Here is a 17,502-nt window from a genome sequence, read left to right on the forward strand (position 1 = left end):
TGGCCTAAAAATAAAATCTCCGATTATTTTTGTTTAAATCCGATTTACGATTTTAATCGATTTTTTTCTCTTGAAAACTAGAAATCATTCAAATAACCTTTGTTTATTTGACAAAGAAAAATATCAAACCAAGATGAATTTCCCTATTGGGTTGAAGTGCAAACCTAACTCTCACCAATCTTCATCTAAAAAAAAAAATAATAATAATAATAATATAATAAAATTTTACTCTTGATCAAACAAAGATGAATGTCCCTATTGGGATTAATAGTGCAATAACTTGCTTTTTCACCAAACTTCACTTAAAACAAATAAACCTCTTGATCATCAAACAAGAATAAATTTCCCTATTGGGATTAATAAAGTGCAAATCTAACTTTCACCAAACATCACTTTTTGTAAAATAAATCGATATTGCAGAAAGTATCGATATTGCGGGAAATTAGTATTGAAACTGTTTTAAATATTCAGAATCGATATGTATCGAAAAATCGATATTTCTGACAACACTAGTGTGTCGTGCCAGGGGTCTATTGCAGTGTGATTCATAATAGAAGAAGCCTCCCGGCGACTCAGCGAGCACTGTGTATAAAGTCACTTTGACTTACCAAGGTGGTGAGTCTGTCTTCTCTTTCATCATGCAATGAATTCCTGGCAGTGACATTCAAGTAACGTTAGGAAAAAGATGATTTTCTATTTACCAGCTCTCCACTAAACAAGCCTCACAAGCTCGCGCATGGTGACAAACGGGCCATGTGTTTGAGCTCCTTGTCCTCGGTCAGGAATGAAAGTAACACAGATAGAAATGTAATCCACAACCCCACGTTTTCACCGGGAAAAGGCTATTAAAGAAAACGGAATGTGACAGGACAGGAGTAATTTTTCTAACTTCCGCCAGGATCGGGACGGGATACATTTTTCATTGAACCACAGGACCGGACGGGTGAAAGTGAACTCCCCAGTCAGGCTCTAGTGTGTGTGTAACGGGGAAGCCTGTGAGTATATCCACAGTCACAGAAACAGGGGTGTTGACAAGTGACTGTGGCATTACGGGCTGGTAAGTTAAACTCACTTCCTCATAACAGGGTTAATAGACGCATAGGTACAGTACATAGGAGTGGATTCACTTCTTAGTGCAGCGGTCTATGTCGTCGCCCGCGGAGCGGGAGCTCCCCTGCTCGACTCCCCCTCGGGACATCAGCATTTAACAACAACGCAGAGTAGACCAATATGATCCGTCACATGTGTACGTGTGAGGCTTGTGGCTAGCTAACATACTGTATGCTTAGTGGCTAAAAGAGAAACAGAGAGAATAGTATTATTCCTATACTTTCATGTGATGACATGTCCAGGGATTCATTGCAATTCATTCAGACCTCAAGACACACAGTAACTAAACATTTTATTAATTTGGGGGCGGGGTTGACAGAGTGAGAAATAAATAATACGTGAAGAGGGTCATGAGTCTCACTCATCTCTGAACTTACAGTACAATCACCCCCCTAATCTCACTCCACATATCCAGCTAAGCTTGCTAACGTGAATTGACCACAGCTAATCAGTGGCTGACCGTGTTAAAGCACAATCCTACACACAAAACCTTTACTCTTATAGTTCTCTCCCTCATGTGCATTATGTTGTATTCTTGCCAGTCTTGTTTATAAGCCGTGTGTTATGTTTGCTAGCTAGTTATTAGCATTCTGATTTCATGGCAAATGATTAGACTACTAAGCTTCACAAACATTGTACACCAATGAGAACACGACAGGTCATTCTCAGATGGCACTTCAAAGGACACCATCAAATCATACAGGCCGATCAGATCGTACACCTGCACTGACTGGCATGTTACATTCTTGCCAATCAATCAACCAATCATACACTGACATGCCGCTCTCTTCCTCTTGCCTTCCTAATAAATACACTTAACCCAAAGAACTCAACCATGTCCTCTGGTGTCTTGTGTTTCCACGGTAATGTTTTGTGAGAGACGTTTCTCAGGAGAACAATGCAAACACCCCCCATATTTATATTCTGCTATATTATAATTTCGAAGAAATGTGCAGAAAAAAAGTTGCCCCCAAAATATTTGATTAGATTAAATGAGATTACACTTTCTCTCACGGTCGTGAGAGAACAACAACATGGGCAGCCTACATATTAATCTACAGGCTGTGTAAAAAGAACACACAGGTTTAGCAGGGGAGGGAAGGTGCCGGTTCCTTTGACCAACCCACATACAGTACCACAGAAAGGTTCTAGTGTTAAACAGAAGTAAACGCTCACCACCTCCCCTCCGTGTCTGTGTTTGGAGGGGAGCTGCTGGCTGTGAGCTCTAAAGCTTTCTTTTGATCCACTTTTTTCTCCCATCCCAATTCCGTGTTTCCAATTCCCCCCTCCCCTGTCTTGAACGTTGCTCGACTATGCCCCCCACTGGTCGGTTGTAGGGAGGATAGAAGCCTTGCATCACGTGTCCCCTCCGGTACATGAGGAGGCAGCCTGTCACATCTTTTCACCTGCCAGCACGGACTCTCAGTGGCGAGGAGTAATGTGTGGGAGGCTCACACCACCCCCGCTACTTCCTGTCTTTGCTGTGCAGGCGTCACCCAACCGACCTGTAGGAGTCGCTGTCCACAACGTCCAGATCCCCACCCATTGACTTCCACCCGCTGGCTCTGCCAATTGAGTCAGTATGACGGCCGGCCCAAGCCGGAGGCAACGCCGACACCCGGATTCGAGACCGGAGTCTCTTGCATTGGTGACGAGCGCAATCTCCGCTGCGCCACCCAGCCGCCAGCTCTAAAGCCTATAAATACAGACTCCCCCTTCCCCTTTAAGTGTTTCTTTCTCTTCATTTTATTCTACAAAAAATGTGTAGAATCCATTTAATGGCTTCAACTTGAAGGGTCACTGAATGAAGTTCAGTTCATACATAAAGTGGTTTCATTAGATAAACCCAGCACTTTGACCTTACTTGACCCTTCAATATCACCATGACATCCGTTGTTATCTGCCTTAGCGTGACTGCAGTTTTTTATCCTTTCCCTAAACCCAAAACAAATGAGCTCAAACGTCAGCATTGGGTGGAGGCAATGTAACAAGAACTAGCCCCCATTGGGCACATAACCCCCAATGTTACATCATGCAGTAGGCCTATGTATGTGTTTCTGACAACAGAAACATTATATTTGGACCCAGGTTTACTTCCTGTTGCAGGGTTTTGCTAATAGCAATAACTGACAAGAAACAAACATGGGTCTAAGCTGTTCCCTAGCAACACAATTCCGGTGAAACGATAGATAGATAGATAGATAGATAGATAGATAGATAGATAGATAGATAGATAGATAGATAGATAGATAGATAGATAGATAGATAGATAGATAGATAGATAGATAGATAGATAGATAGATAGATAGATAGATAGATAGATAGATAGATAGATAGATAGATAGATAGATAGATAGATAGATAGATAGATAGATAGATAGATAGATAGATAGATAGATAGATAGATAGATAGATAGATAGATAGATAGATAGATAGATAGATAGATAGATAGATAGATAGATAGATAGATAGATAGATAGATAGATAGATAGATAGATAGATAGATAGATAGATAGATAGATAGATAGATAGATAGATAGATAGATAGATAGATAGATAGATAGATAGATAGATAGATAGATAGATAGATAGATAGATAGATAGATAGATAGATAGATAGATAGATAGATAGATAGATAGATAGATAGATAGATAGATAGATAGATAGATAGATAGATAGATAGATAGATAGATAGATAGATAGATAGATAGATAGATAGATAGATAGATAGATAGATAGATAGATAGATAGATAGATAGATAGATAGATAGATAGATAGATAGATAGATAGATAGATAGATAGATAGATAGATAGATAGATAGATAGATAGATAGATAGATAGATAGATAGATAGATAGATAGATAGATAGATAGATAGATAGATAGATAGATAGATAGATAGATAGATAGATAGATAGATAGATAGATAGTTAGATAGATAGATAGTTAGATAGTTAGATAGATAGATAGATAGATAGATCCCTCTCCAGACCAACAGTACTACTTCTCTATCTAGTCTACACCCTCCCCAAACCGACAGTAGGGCAGCGCAACGACCAGGTAGGGAATTGGCATAACAAATGTATAAAAGCACTGTCTGATGCATTGTGGAACCCTCATAAATATTTAATGTAAGGCCTTAGATGATGGTGCATACGGAAGCTAAATTTGGCCACATTCCCTCCTACTCTATGCATGAGTAATTTTCACTTTAGAGCTCAAGAACTTAGAATCATAAAAATAAGGCTAAAACTGAGTACATCATCTCTCATGTCGACATCGAGTTTAGCACATAATCTTAAACCGAGCGATTTACAAGTACAACAGGAGCACCTTTGGCAACACAGACTATAATCCCTCCTAGATGTGCCAAGCAATATTCCAGGCGGTCCTTTGTGCCAAATGAGTGGAGAACGAGATCTGACAGCCATTTAGAGGCCGACGCTTTGATGGGAGCTGGAGAGAGAATTGTCCTTTTGATGGGAGCTGGAGAGAGAATTGTCCTTTTGATGGGAGCTGGAGAGAGAATTGTCCTTTTGATGGGAGCTGGAGAGAGAATTGTCCTTTTGATGGGAGCTAGAGAGAGAATTGTCTTCTTTGACTTTGACTGTCTCGGGGGCGCTCCCCTGTCCCCTCTTATCAGGAGGATGTGGGTCAGTGTGTTCAGAGAAGCACAGAGGTGGTGTCTGTGTGAAAGAAAGCAAGTGTGTGATGTTGACCTACATCTCTGCCTTTCAGTTTGGGGAGGAGTTTGGGAGGGAGGAGGGGCTGCATGACTCACCGGGCCTCCCCCCCACTGACAGCTGTGACGCACGGGACGTTGCTATAGGCTCTCTGTTGAGCCGTCAGAAAGAGAACAGTCTGCTCCGAGGACACGGTTCATTGCCAAAACAGGCAACGCCAAAACACATGACAGACGCACTTTAATTTGACCCCCAATGTCATATTTCCTGATACTTATTTTTATCATAGAGAATAACCCTAGCCGTTCATCAGAAGATGGCTATTGACAAGACAACAGCCCGCAAACAATTAGGGGTTAGTCTGAAATAGTGTTGCGCCATACCCGAGTATAGTCGGGTTTTCATAGTTTTTTCTTTTATTCGATTTTTTTATTCTATGCAATGTCACGGACCTCGGTGTTGCCATAGGAAATCATTCTGAGATTCTGAGAGTGCAATATTGGCCGCATCCTGCTAGGTGGCAGTATCGCCCACCTTTTGAAACCTTATTTCACACTGTGTGTCACATCTAATTTCCTCCGGGCGGAGGATTTTGGTCCAGGCAAGTCTAGCGGTTCACCCGATCACATTGGAACGCGCCCATGGCCCCTCGATGCATGTGTTGTGCCGGATTATGTCGGGGACTCAATGGACACCAATACTGGAAATTGCTATCAGACAATTGGAATATTCTTTTTGGGATACCTCCTAGTAAAGGTAAGGACTATATGACATCAATCCTACTTTGATCCAACAATGATTTCACATCGATCGCAACGATCAAACGTACTCCAAAACGTATGCCGTTGCTGACAATCAAAGCATAAAAAAACGACCCCCCCCCCCCCCCCCCCCCTTTCATGCATTCATGATGAAACATAATACCTATTATATACCTTTGATTTGGAAATAGTAGCGTGGCGAGCAACGCCAACGCTTTTAGCAAAATTCACGTATCGCTCCATAGCACAGTTACCAGGAATTTGCCAGGATCACTCTGAAACTATACAATATTCACCACGGTATAACATGCAAACGTATACATGAAGACATTTATTATTTTTCACATGTTGAACGATGGATAGTTATTGTCAAATGAGCCATAGTATTGTCTCCATAGCTATAATATAGAATATAGATATAGCCCTGCAAACACCACGACGCACAGTGAAAATCCCTATCTCTTACAGCGGTGGCACAGTAGGTACAAGGATAGCTAAAGCGGCTGGCGCTGAAAGAGTTAAAGGAACACGCCAACATTATGGGAAATGTGCTTACTGTCTTCTCCAGAGGTAGACAAGAAGATAGATACCAATTTCCTCTCTGTGTACGTTCAATAGAAAGCTATCTGGCTGCTTAGCACAAATTAATGGAGGAAGCGGATATGGACCAGCTAGCCTAGCTTAAAACTCTGGGAGAGGTGTTTTTGGCCAACAGATGATCAATATCCATTCATAATATACAAAACAAAACAATGAGTATTGAGTAAATTCTCTCTAAATCTAGGAACATTAGATTAGGAACAGGTGCCACTCAATGTCAAAGTCTCCCAATTTCATGCCACAATTATTATTATTATTTACATACAATTAGTTTATTCTATTTATTTTTGGGCTTTCTGTATTTTCCACCCATCCAAATTTTGTCGTTATGCCAATTCCCTTCCTGGTCGTTGCGCGCATTGCCCCACTGTCGGCCTGGGGAGGCCTCCTCCGATACATGTGGAGTGGCCAGCCGCTTCTTTTCACCTGACAGTGAGGAGTTTCACTGGGGGAACGTAACGCATGCGGAGGTTCACACTATTTCCGCCAGATCCCCTCCCTGCTGAACAGGCGCCCCGACCGACCAGTAGGAGTCGCAGTTTACAACAACCAGGACACATACCCCACCGGCTTCCCACCCGCTAACACTGCCAATTGTGTTAGTAGGGACCGCTAACAGCTGGATTCGATCCCAGAGTCTCTGTGGTGGTAGGGGAGTGCTTAGTCCACTGCGCTACCCAGCCGCCCTTCATACCACAATTATTGGGACAAAATGTTGGCGGCTGGGTGGCGCAGCGGACTAAGCGCTCGTCACCAATGCGAGAGACACTGGTATCGAATCCGGCTGTCAGCGTTGCCTCCGGCTTGGCCGGCCATCATACTGGCTCAATTGGCAGAGTCAGCGGGAGGGAAGCCAGTGGGTGGTAATCTGGTCGTTGTAAAACAGGTCGGTCAGGGCGCCTGCACAGCGAGGAAGGGAGATGGTGAGGGTATAGTGCAGGGGTCAGCAACCTTTTTGACATGGAGTGCCTGTTTGAAATATAGTTGTAACTAGTGTGCCTCAACAATATTCCATGCATCGTAATTTTTTTTTCTCATAATCAGGTCTTTTTAATGATAATTTTTACATTATTACATCATTATTGTTATTGTTATTATTAACAATATTATTATGATGGTTGTATCAACCCTAAATCTGAGTTGGGGGGGGGGGGGATGCAATGCAGACAAACAGCTGCATACATTTCACTCACATTTGCCCATTCATTTTTGGACACATCACACACCATATGTGCTGTCATAGCTCCACCTACAGGCCTAATGGAGAACACCAGGATGTGAATGGAGGGTGAATGTGAGGTATATCGTGTAAATAAGTTTTGATTGATCGCAAGACTACACTGTAAAAAAATATATAATAATAAGTAAACAGGACTTAAAAATATTGAGTTCAGTTACTGTGCATTAAGGTTTTCAGTTTTCAATCCATAATAAGTTAACAGAAAAATAAGTACACAACCACATTATTTCAACCTAATAAAACTATGTTTATTGTCATTGTTTTAAGAACACAAGTTGACTTGGTAATACTCACATTTTGAGTAAAAAAATGGCTTTTAACATGTGCAATGTTCAATGAAATAGAAAAATAAATAATACAATTTGTTGATTAATCCCACTGGTCACAATGGTGACCGTAATAATGTTTTTGTTATAAGGCTCTGCAAATGTTACTGAATGATGTAGCAATGTATTTCCAGCTAAATTGAAATAATAAACAAATAAAGGGTCTCAATTAAATATGTGGTAGTAAAAAATAACCTGTGGGAGGATTTCAACAAGATAAATGAGACAACAGTGCAAAATATTTCACTATAATATGCAGGCACGCGTGCCTAGGGTTGCCTACCCCTGGTATAGTGTGAGCCTCCCACACGTTACACCTCACCAATGAGAGTCCGCGCTGGCAGGTGAAAAGAAGTGGCTGGCTGACTCCGCATGTATCGGAGGGGACATGTGATAGTATCTATCAACCCTCCCTAGACCGACCAGTTGGGGGGCACATGCGAGCAACGACCAGGAAGGGGAGGGGGAAATTGGCATGACTAAATTGGGATGGGAGAAAAACACAGAAAAACAGGAGGAGAAAAAGTGGATTAAAAAAAAATTATTGGGACAAAATGTCTTGTGAGGTGTTTCAAAATGGCCCAGCTGTTCAACGTTGCTGTGCTTATCTACATATAATCTGCTGATCGTATTATATTTCCTAGGTTCCCTGCTAACAAAGCAGAGACCAATGCCCCTCTCATTCAAATGGGACTTCATGTGATTTTAGGTGTACAGTGGAGTCAGTGGACTCCCCATCAGAATACTGACAGTATGATATGTAGTTCATGTCTTGATGGTATTCAAGTTCAGTCTCTGATGTTTCAAATATAAATCACCCTCCTGTGAATATAAGTGAAAGTACAGATGGGTGACATTTCAATAACTTTTTCCTGTGTGATTGCTCCATTGACTTGCTCCAGAAATGCACTAGGCTTATAGGACGTATAACGGAAATAGCATGTATCTAACCCCAGAGACTGGACTTGAATTACAATCCAGAAGTCAACTACATATCATACTGTGCTTAAGTATTCTGATGGAGAGCCCACTGTAGGCTATACCTAAAGTCACACAAATCCAACTCCAGTGTATTGAGGGGCATTGGGTTCTGTTCTGTTAGCAGGGCATATAGAATATTTGGATATACAGAACATATTACTGTATTGGATATACAGAACATAGTATTGTATACAGGGGTGTAGCTCCAGATTCTGGGCCCCCTGAAAGAATGTATTTGTAGGCCCCCAGTGAATGCGAGCGCGCGTAAGCGGAATTTTTTTGTGCCATTTTTTTATTGATGAAAACGCATAATATGGTTTTTACCTATACATTCGGATCAGCAGTTCAGCAACTGTTGGTGGGTGAGCCTAGTAAAGGATGTCGCATTGCGTTCATCTTCAATGAATGGACCAATGCAATAGTCTACCAAAGCCCCCCCCTCTCTCTCTATATATCTCACACACACACACACACACACACACACACACACACACACACACACACACACACACACACACACACACACACACACACACACACACACACACACACACACACACACACACACACTTCAGAAACAAACATAGTATCAATGAGAGCATCAATAATACACCTGTGTGATGTCTAGTAAAAAAAAAAAAAAAAAAAAAAAAAGATTTTGGGGCCCCCCCCAGTGCTGGGCCCTTGGAATCATCCTAAGCTACCCCCCCCCCCAGCTACGCCCCTGATTGTATATACAGAACATATTACTGTATTGGATATACAGAACATAGTATTGGATATACAGAACATATTACTGTATGTATTGGATATACAGAACATAGTATTGGATATATAGAACATATTACTGTATTGGATATACAGAACATAGTATTGGATATACAGAACATATTACTGTATTGGATATACAGAACATAGTATTGGATATACAGAACATATTACTGTATTGGATATACAGAACATATTATTCAAAACCCGCAATACACCTTACATCATCCCAATACTTACTTACTTACTCACTTATCCCCATTACGCCGGCAGGCGCATAGGGCAGCAACAATCCCAATACAGTCACTTGAAATTGGGAAACTTGACACATTGAATGGCTTTGTTCTGTTATGTTTTTGGATTTAGAGAGTGTTTTGTTTTATACACTATTATTAGTAACGTGTTTTCATTTTCAAGTATTTACATAAACCAACTGTAGTAAAACATTGCCAGTTACGAAATAACCTGTACTCAAACCTTTGACTGGTAGTGTATATCTTTTGACTGGTAGTGTATATCTTTTGACTGGTAGTGTATATTATATTTTGACTGGTAGTGTATATCTTTTGACTGGTAGTGTATATCTTTTGACTGGTAGTGTATATAATTTGACTGGTAGTGTGCTGTATATCTTTTGACTGGTAGTGTATATCTTTTGACTGGTAGTGTATATCTTTTGACTGGTAGTGTATATCTTTTGACTGGTAGTGTGCTGTATATCCTTTGACTGGTAGTGTAGCCTATATCTTTTGACTGGTAGTGTATATAATTTGACTGGTAGTGTATATCTTTTGACTGGTAGTATATATCTTTTGACTGGTAGTGTATATCTTTTGACTGGTAGTGTATATCTTTTGACTGGTAGTGTATATCTTTTGACTGGTAGTATATATCTTTTGACTGGTAGTGTGCTGTATATCTTTTGACTGGTAGTGTAGCCTATATCTTTTGACTGGTAGACAGTGTATATCTTTTGACTGGTAGTGTGCTGTATATCTTTTGACTGGTAGTGTATATCTTTTGACTGGTAGTGTGCTGTTGTATATCTTTTGACTGGTAGTGTGCTGTATATCTTTTGACTGGTAGTGTGCTGTATATCTATTCTGTTTTTTTCAGAAGTCCAACTTCTTCTTCAGTTTCTATCCCAGAACTCCACAGTGCAGCTTTGTCTTGACATACTTTGTAAAGTTAGTTCGTTGCAGGGCAGATTAACATCACAAAACCATCATCTTTGCCAATCCCCCCTCCCCAATTTAATCTCACAAAGCAACTAAAGTAGCCCACAATAAGGTAACTAAATGTCAACAGGACACACTGGATATTTCATACAGTGTCAAGGGAACAGAGCCATACCCAGGGGTGTAAAAAGTACCCAGAAATTATACTTAAGTGAAAGTATGGGTACTGTCTCAAAATCTGACTCAAGTAAAAGTCAAAGTATCTGGCTAAAAACACACTTGAGTAAAAGTAAAAAAGTCCTACTTTTAAATGTACTTAAGTACTAAAAAGTAAAAGTAATTTTTTTTTAAAGGGATAAACCAGGGGTCTCAAACTCATTCCATCGTGGGCCAAGTTTTCATTTTAACTATACATTGCACCAGGTGAGTTCGTTGAAGAGGTGCGCCAATTAGTGAAATCATCAGCTGGTGTTTAGGCAAGGCTGGAATGAAACCAAGCACACTCTGCCCACAATGGAATGTGTTCTGCGATAGAAAGAACAGAGGACACTTTTTTGCATTAAAATTATTTAATGCACTTCTCCATTGAAGGTAAACTAACATGGACGGCAATCACATCACAGCATGAATAATATCACAATATTAAAGACCGAATACTGTAGTATCCTGAATAATATGACAATATTAAAAACAGAATAATGGTGTATCCTGAATAATATCACAATATTAACCACAGCATACTGGAGTACCCTGAATAATATCACAATATTAACCACAGCATACTGGAGTACCCTGAATAATATCACAATATTAAAGGCAGAATACTGGAGTACCCTGAATAATATCACAATATTAACCACAGCATACTGGAGTACCCTGAATAATATCACAATATTAAAGACAGAATACTGGAGTACCCTGAATAATATCACAATATTAAAGACAGAATACTGGAGTACCCTGAATAATATCACAATATTAACCACAGCATAATGCCGATCTGACTGTCTATTCTTCTGATAGCAGGTGTTTAATCAAAGATCCCCACTTTCTAGTGTTGCACAAGGACCAATCAGCATGGGTATGGGCGGGTTCATTTTCCATTGATGGGGATTTGATTGGCTGTTTACCTGCGGTCGCAGGATTAATAACGTTAATGTTAGTTCGACCAGATAAACAATTCAAATATACTAATTAAAATAGTTGGACCTGTGAGATTTGTACTTTGTACTTTGTAGGTCTGCATTTTAAATGTAAGGAGTATGTTTTTTTTCTCTGAAATGTAATGGAGTAAAAGTACAAAGTATACAAACCTAATAATACTTGAGTAAAGTACAAATCCCCCAAAACAGTACTTAAGTATTGTAACGAAGTACACCCCTGGCCATACCTAGACTTTTGGGGGGCGCTTGGCAAAAAACAATTCGGCCCTTTGGCTTTACCTTAAATCAGATCTCCACACCACACAGCTGATACAGATATACTGATACACAGACTGACCTCCCAACAGCCATTTCAATAATTAAGAGAGCCTGGACTAAATAATTCCACCACTAATTTGGCAGTTATACTGATGTTTCCCTTTTTCTTTAATCTATTTTTATGTGATTGGTTGTGGGCCCTATTATGCAAAGCTAGGCCCTAAGCGCCGTGCCCGATCTGTCTAGTGGGCAGGACAGCCCTGAAAGTAGCCCACATTAAGGTAACTAAATGTCAACAGGGCAAACTGGATATTTGGCACAGTGGCAAGGGGAACAGTGTCAACCCCCTCGCTCATCTTTTGTTGTTGTCATCTTGTTTTAGCCACTATTCGTCCACAGTGAGGATCACTGAGCAGCACCTACCACACACTCATACACACATTCACACATTGGATGTGCCTGGTACAACCAGTCTTCTACTAGTACCACACTGAACAGCCCCACTGGAGCAATTGGAGGTTAAGTGCCTGGCCCAAGCGTCCCTCTGCACTACATTTTGATGGAGTGTGCTTCTCCTCACTTTCCCCTACGTCTGCAGATTCTAATCTGCAACCTTTCCGGTCCCAAGCCACGATAATCAAACATTTATAGGCTATCGTTATTGCCCCCAATGTTTTGTCTTCCTTTTGTTGCACAGATAGGGTGGTGTTACGTGACAAATACAAAAATGCAATACAAAAAAACGTTTTCATTCGAAATCCATCACAGTTAGAGACAGGTGAGTCATTACATCACAGTGCAGGAAGAAGGCTGTGAAATCTCTCCCTTCAGAAGCCAAAGCACGTTCGATTTGATTCATCTCCAGTGAGTGCGGATTAGCTGCTTCATGAACGACTGACCCAGAGACACATTATCTACTGGCTTCATGAACGACTGACCCAGAGACACATTATCTACTGGCTTCATGAACAACTGACCCAGAGACACATTATCTACTGGCTTCATGAACGACTGACCCAGAGACACATTATCTACTGGCTTCATGAACGACTGACCCAGAGACACATTATCGCTTCATGAACGACTGACCCAGAGACACATTATCTACTGGCTTCATGAACAACTGACCCAGACACACATTATCTACTGGCTCCTTTCCATCAGGGTTTCATCTGCCAACAAACTACTTGAAAGAAGTGCTCTGAGAAAATAAATATCACTGAAACACTTCTGGGTAGTGTAGAGGTCTAAGCACTTGTGCAGCTGGTTAGTGTAGAGGTGTAAGCACTGGAGAGGCTGGGTAGTGTAGAACTCTAAGCACTGGAGCGGCTGGGTAGTGTAGAGGTCTAAGCATTGGAGCGTCTGGGTAGTATAGAGGTCTAAGCATTGGAGCGTCTGGGTATAGTATAGAGGTCTAAGCATTGGAGCGTCTGGGTAGTATAGAGGTCTAAGCATTGGAGCGTCTGGGTAGTGTAGAGGTCTAAGCATTGGAGCGTCTGGGTAGTGTAGAGGTCTAAGCATTGGAGCGTCTGGGTAGTATAGAGGTCTAAGCATTGGAGCGTCTGGGTAGTGTAGAGGTCTAAGCATTGGAGCGTCTGGGTAGTATAGAGGTCTAAGCATTGGAGCGTCTGGGTAGTGTAGAGGTCTAAGCATTGGAGCGTCTGGGTAGTGTAGAGGTCTAAGCATTGGGGCGTCTGGGTAATGTAGAGGTCTAAGCGGGGTGGGACGATACATCGATCCAGATCGATATATCGATCTATTATCAATGATCCAATAGGATCGATGCAATGTAAAAAGATCAGTTCATATTGCGATACTCTTATTTTGAAAATCCCCTGGCGAGCATATCCGCCCAACATCAACAGTAGCTCCGCGTGTGTAGACGTTACAGCATAGCTCCAGAGTCCGCCTATTTTGCGACTCGAAATAAGTGCCTGCTGTTTTCCCCCCACAACGGGTCAAATGCATCTAACAGGCTTTGCATCCTCGCCATTCCTTTATGCCCACATCGTGTTAAAGACCGAAATTAAGGTTACATTAGCGTAAGCTAACTAAGCTAAGCTAACCCTGATCAGAGCCAGGAAGGAGTTTTAGGTTGCGTGTTGTGAGTTCCAAAAGATTTTACTTAAAGTTTAAAGCTCAATATATCAAAACGTGGCACTTTACAGTGAACAGGAGGTCTATTTGTATTAGAAGAGCTAACAAATTTAAATGTCAAATGATATTTCCGTTGCCTTTTTTGAGTTGATCTAAATATTACTGATTGTGTTAAATGGGCATATAATATCGTCTCATATCGATCGCAGGCACCTGAATCGTATCGTATCGTGGCAGACTTTGTGATATCGGCAAATATCGTATCGTTGTCCAAATAATCGATATCGTATCGTATCGTGATTAAACTGGTGATTCCCACCCCTACTAAGCATTGGGGTGTCTGGGTAATGTAGAGGTCTAAGCATTGGGGCGTCTGGGTAGTGTAAAACCACTCGCCTACAGTACCATCGCAGAGACCCAGAATCTATCCCCAGCAGCGGTATAAATGAATAAAAAACCATACCAGTCTAATTTTGACTTCTCTGAGATTGCCGCTGTCTTTAACTTGTTAAGCCCAATCTAGATTTATTTAAAGTCGCACAAATAGATCAATACAGTCCGTATTAAGTGATGTTGTGTTTCTGTTTCAAATGTAGCCAAGAGTAAAGACCCTAACCCTATCAAAACAGCAGTCAAAGTGTATATCTTCAGCACTATGTTTGTTTAGCAATGATTTTAAATGTTATTCACAAAATATGAGCTTGTAAAAAATCTCTGTGCATTGCACCGGAAAATTTGATGATTTAGATTTAGATGGTAGAACAGGAAGCACTCATGAAATCGATGTACTGTAGTCCAGAGGCTTTTGATGGCCGTCTAAATTTCATAAAACTACACTACCCAGCTCACACCAGCCGACAACGAAATATTTTTTCTTACAAGCATTGACTGTAATATGTTGTTTATATCTCTCGGGTCAAACAAACCTCAATGTTATTGCCATAAAATACAACGTATATATTGTTTCTTTACATTTCTGTGAACGTCTAGGGAAAAAACTTGTCTCAATCTGGTGATTTTTGACACAGCTATCACCATCATACAAAAGTAACTGTACTTACAGTCGATTTCATTTATGGTCTTTGTTGCTCTTTATCGGTCGCCTGGTGGTACTAAATCCAGATTTAACTATGTGAAATCTGTGCCGATCCATAGACGTATCACTTGGCCATAATAAAGTCATTTATAGACCTGATATTATATATTCTATATTCATATTTCATATTGCATGTGTCCGGATGGCAAAATTCAGTATTGTATCTACAAAAAATCCTGTAAATGATCTGCCCTTTGTTAATTTGCTTAGCCTTTTAGTACACTTGATCTCAAGAAGGTGCTGAATGAGCTCAGTGGCATCTTTCTGCTGTTGGTCAATGTTAGCATGGTGTTATTCACCGTCAAAGATGGGGGGGGGGGGAGAATAATAATTGATATTCTCCTTTGGTTGATTACAATTTACTCAAGCATAGTAACAGACACAATACTGCTGACACTGGGAATACATCCCCTGAGGTCCATAGATGTCCCTAGATACCAAGCACATGCAAATGGCCCTTGTAGAAGCACCTGGATACACAGTAGACACATTTGGTTCTGGGAGGTTTGGTGGAGGAGGATTAATCATTCAACCTGTCACAATGGAACAGTTAAAAAGCTCTGATGCATTTCAGCAACAAGGCCTTCGTCAGGGAGTGAAGTACAGTAGAGCTGTAAAATCATTAGTGCTTATATACAAGTAAAGAAATACATTGAGGGTATTCAATTGTTGGATGGGTATAGAAAACCAGTACCGGTTCCCGATTGGGTCCGTACAGAAATATGCATAAGCTATTGATATCTCCGTCCCCTAATGATACCGAAGCTGCTGGCATTCTGTAGGCTACTCAGTCATACGTTAAAAAGTGTGTCTCACTTTTTTGCTACATTTAATGAAAATGCAGCTAAATGCAGTATCATGGACATCTACAGACATATACAAAAATATTTCGTTTGGAAAACTGGGAATAACATAACTTTAGCACAGACTCCAATTGCCAAGTTAACGCTAGTTCTGGATACCGTTAATGAAGGGCTAATACCCCATGCTGCCATGGCTAATAAAGAACAGCTATGGATCGTCACGACAGATGCCCTGTTGGATAACAGATTTATACCACTACTGAGCAGCAGATAACTTGGCTCACCTCCATACCGCTCGGTAAGTGAGAAAAACACCAAGCAACATGTGCACGTTTGTGTGTGTGTGCTGCTAGCCTAGGAGCAGCGAGCAAGTGAGAGAGAAAGAGAGGGAGAGAGCAGTGTAGTTTAACCACCGTACTAGACAGAATGTTTCTTTGGAACACCTCTCACCAAGGACAGTGTTAGAGTCTTGGCAGAAGGACTGTCTTTGCCCCATGTATTCCTCTAATGAAGACTTGTTTTGCTCCTACAGAAACATCTGAAATGGACTTCATTTATACAACAGCTTTTCTCCAAAGCGCTTTACAACTTATGCCTCACGACGTTCACCCATTCACACACCGACGGTGGAGGCGATCATACAAGGTGCCAACCTGCTCATCAGGAGCAGTTAGGGGTTAAGTGTCTTTTGCCTAAGGACACTTTGACACGTTGCCAGGAGGAGCTAGAATGGAACCTTCCGAATCCCAGGCGACCGCTACCTCCTGAGCCACTGTGGCCCCTTGGCTTGGCTTGGCTTGGCTTGACATAAGCTTTATGTTGCCCAAAAGCAACAATGACTCTCTTGTTTCTAGAACACCTTTTAAAACCAAAAATGGCACGTTAAATACATTTGCTAAAAAGGTGAATTTTGATGTTGAAAACTTGTTTAATAGTAAAACTGACTCTAGACCAGCACAACATTACTTAACTAAGGAAGAGAGGATTGCTCTACAATCTTTGTAAAAAAAATTCGAATTGTAATAATATTTGTTGACAAAGGTGGCACCACATGTATGTTAAATAAGCCAATCGTAGGCTGAGTGGCACAGTGGGCAAGGCGCTCGCCACTAACGCAGGAGACGCTGGGTTCGAGCACAGCTCTTGGCGTTGCTACCGGCTTGGCCGGTCGTTCATACTAACACAATTGGCAAGTGTTAGAGGGTGGGAAAGCCGGTGGGTGGGGATTGGATGTTGTGGACAGCGACTCCTACAGGTCGGTTGGGTGACGCCGGTGCGGCGGAAACAGGAAGTAGCGGGGGCAGCGTGAGCCTCCCACGCGTTACTCCTCGCCACTGAGAGTTCGAGCTGCTGCAGTGAAAATATGCGACAGGCTGCCTCCTCGTGTACCGGAGGGGACACGTGATGCAAGGCTGCTGTCCTCACTACAGCCGAC

Source organism: Notolepis coatsorum (genome assembly GCF_963971535.1).
Source record: "Notolepis coatsorum genome assembly, chromosome: 17".
Classification (NCBI taxonomy): Eukaryota; Metazoa; Chordata; class Actinopteri; order Aulopiformes; family Paralepididae; genus Notolepis; species Notolepis coatsorum.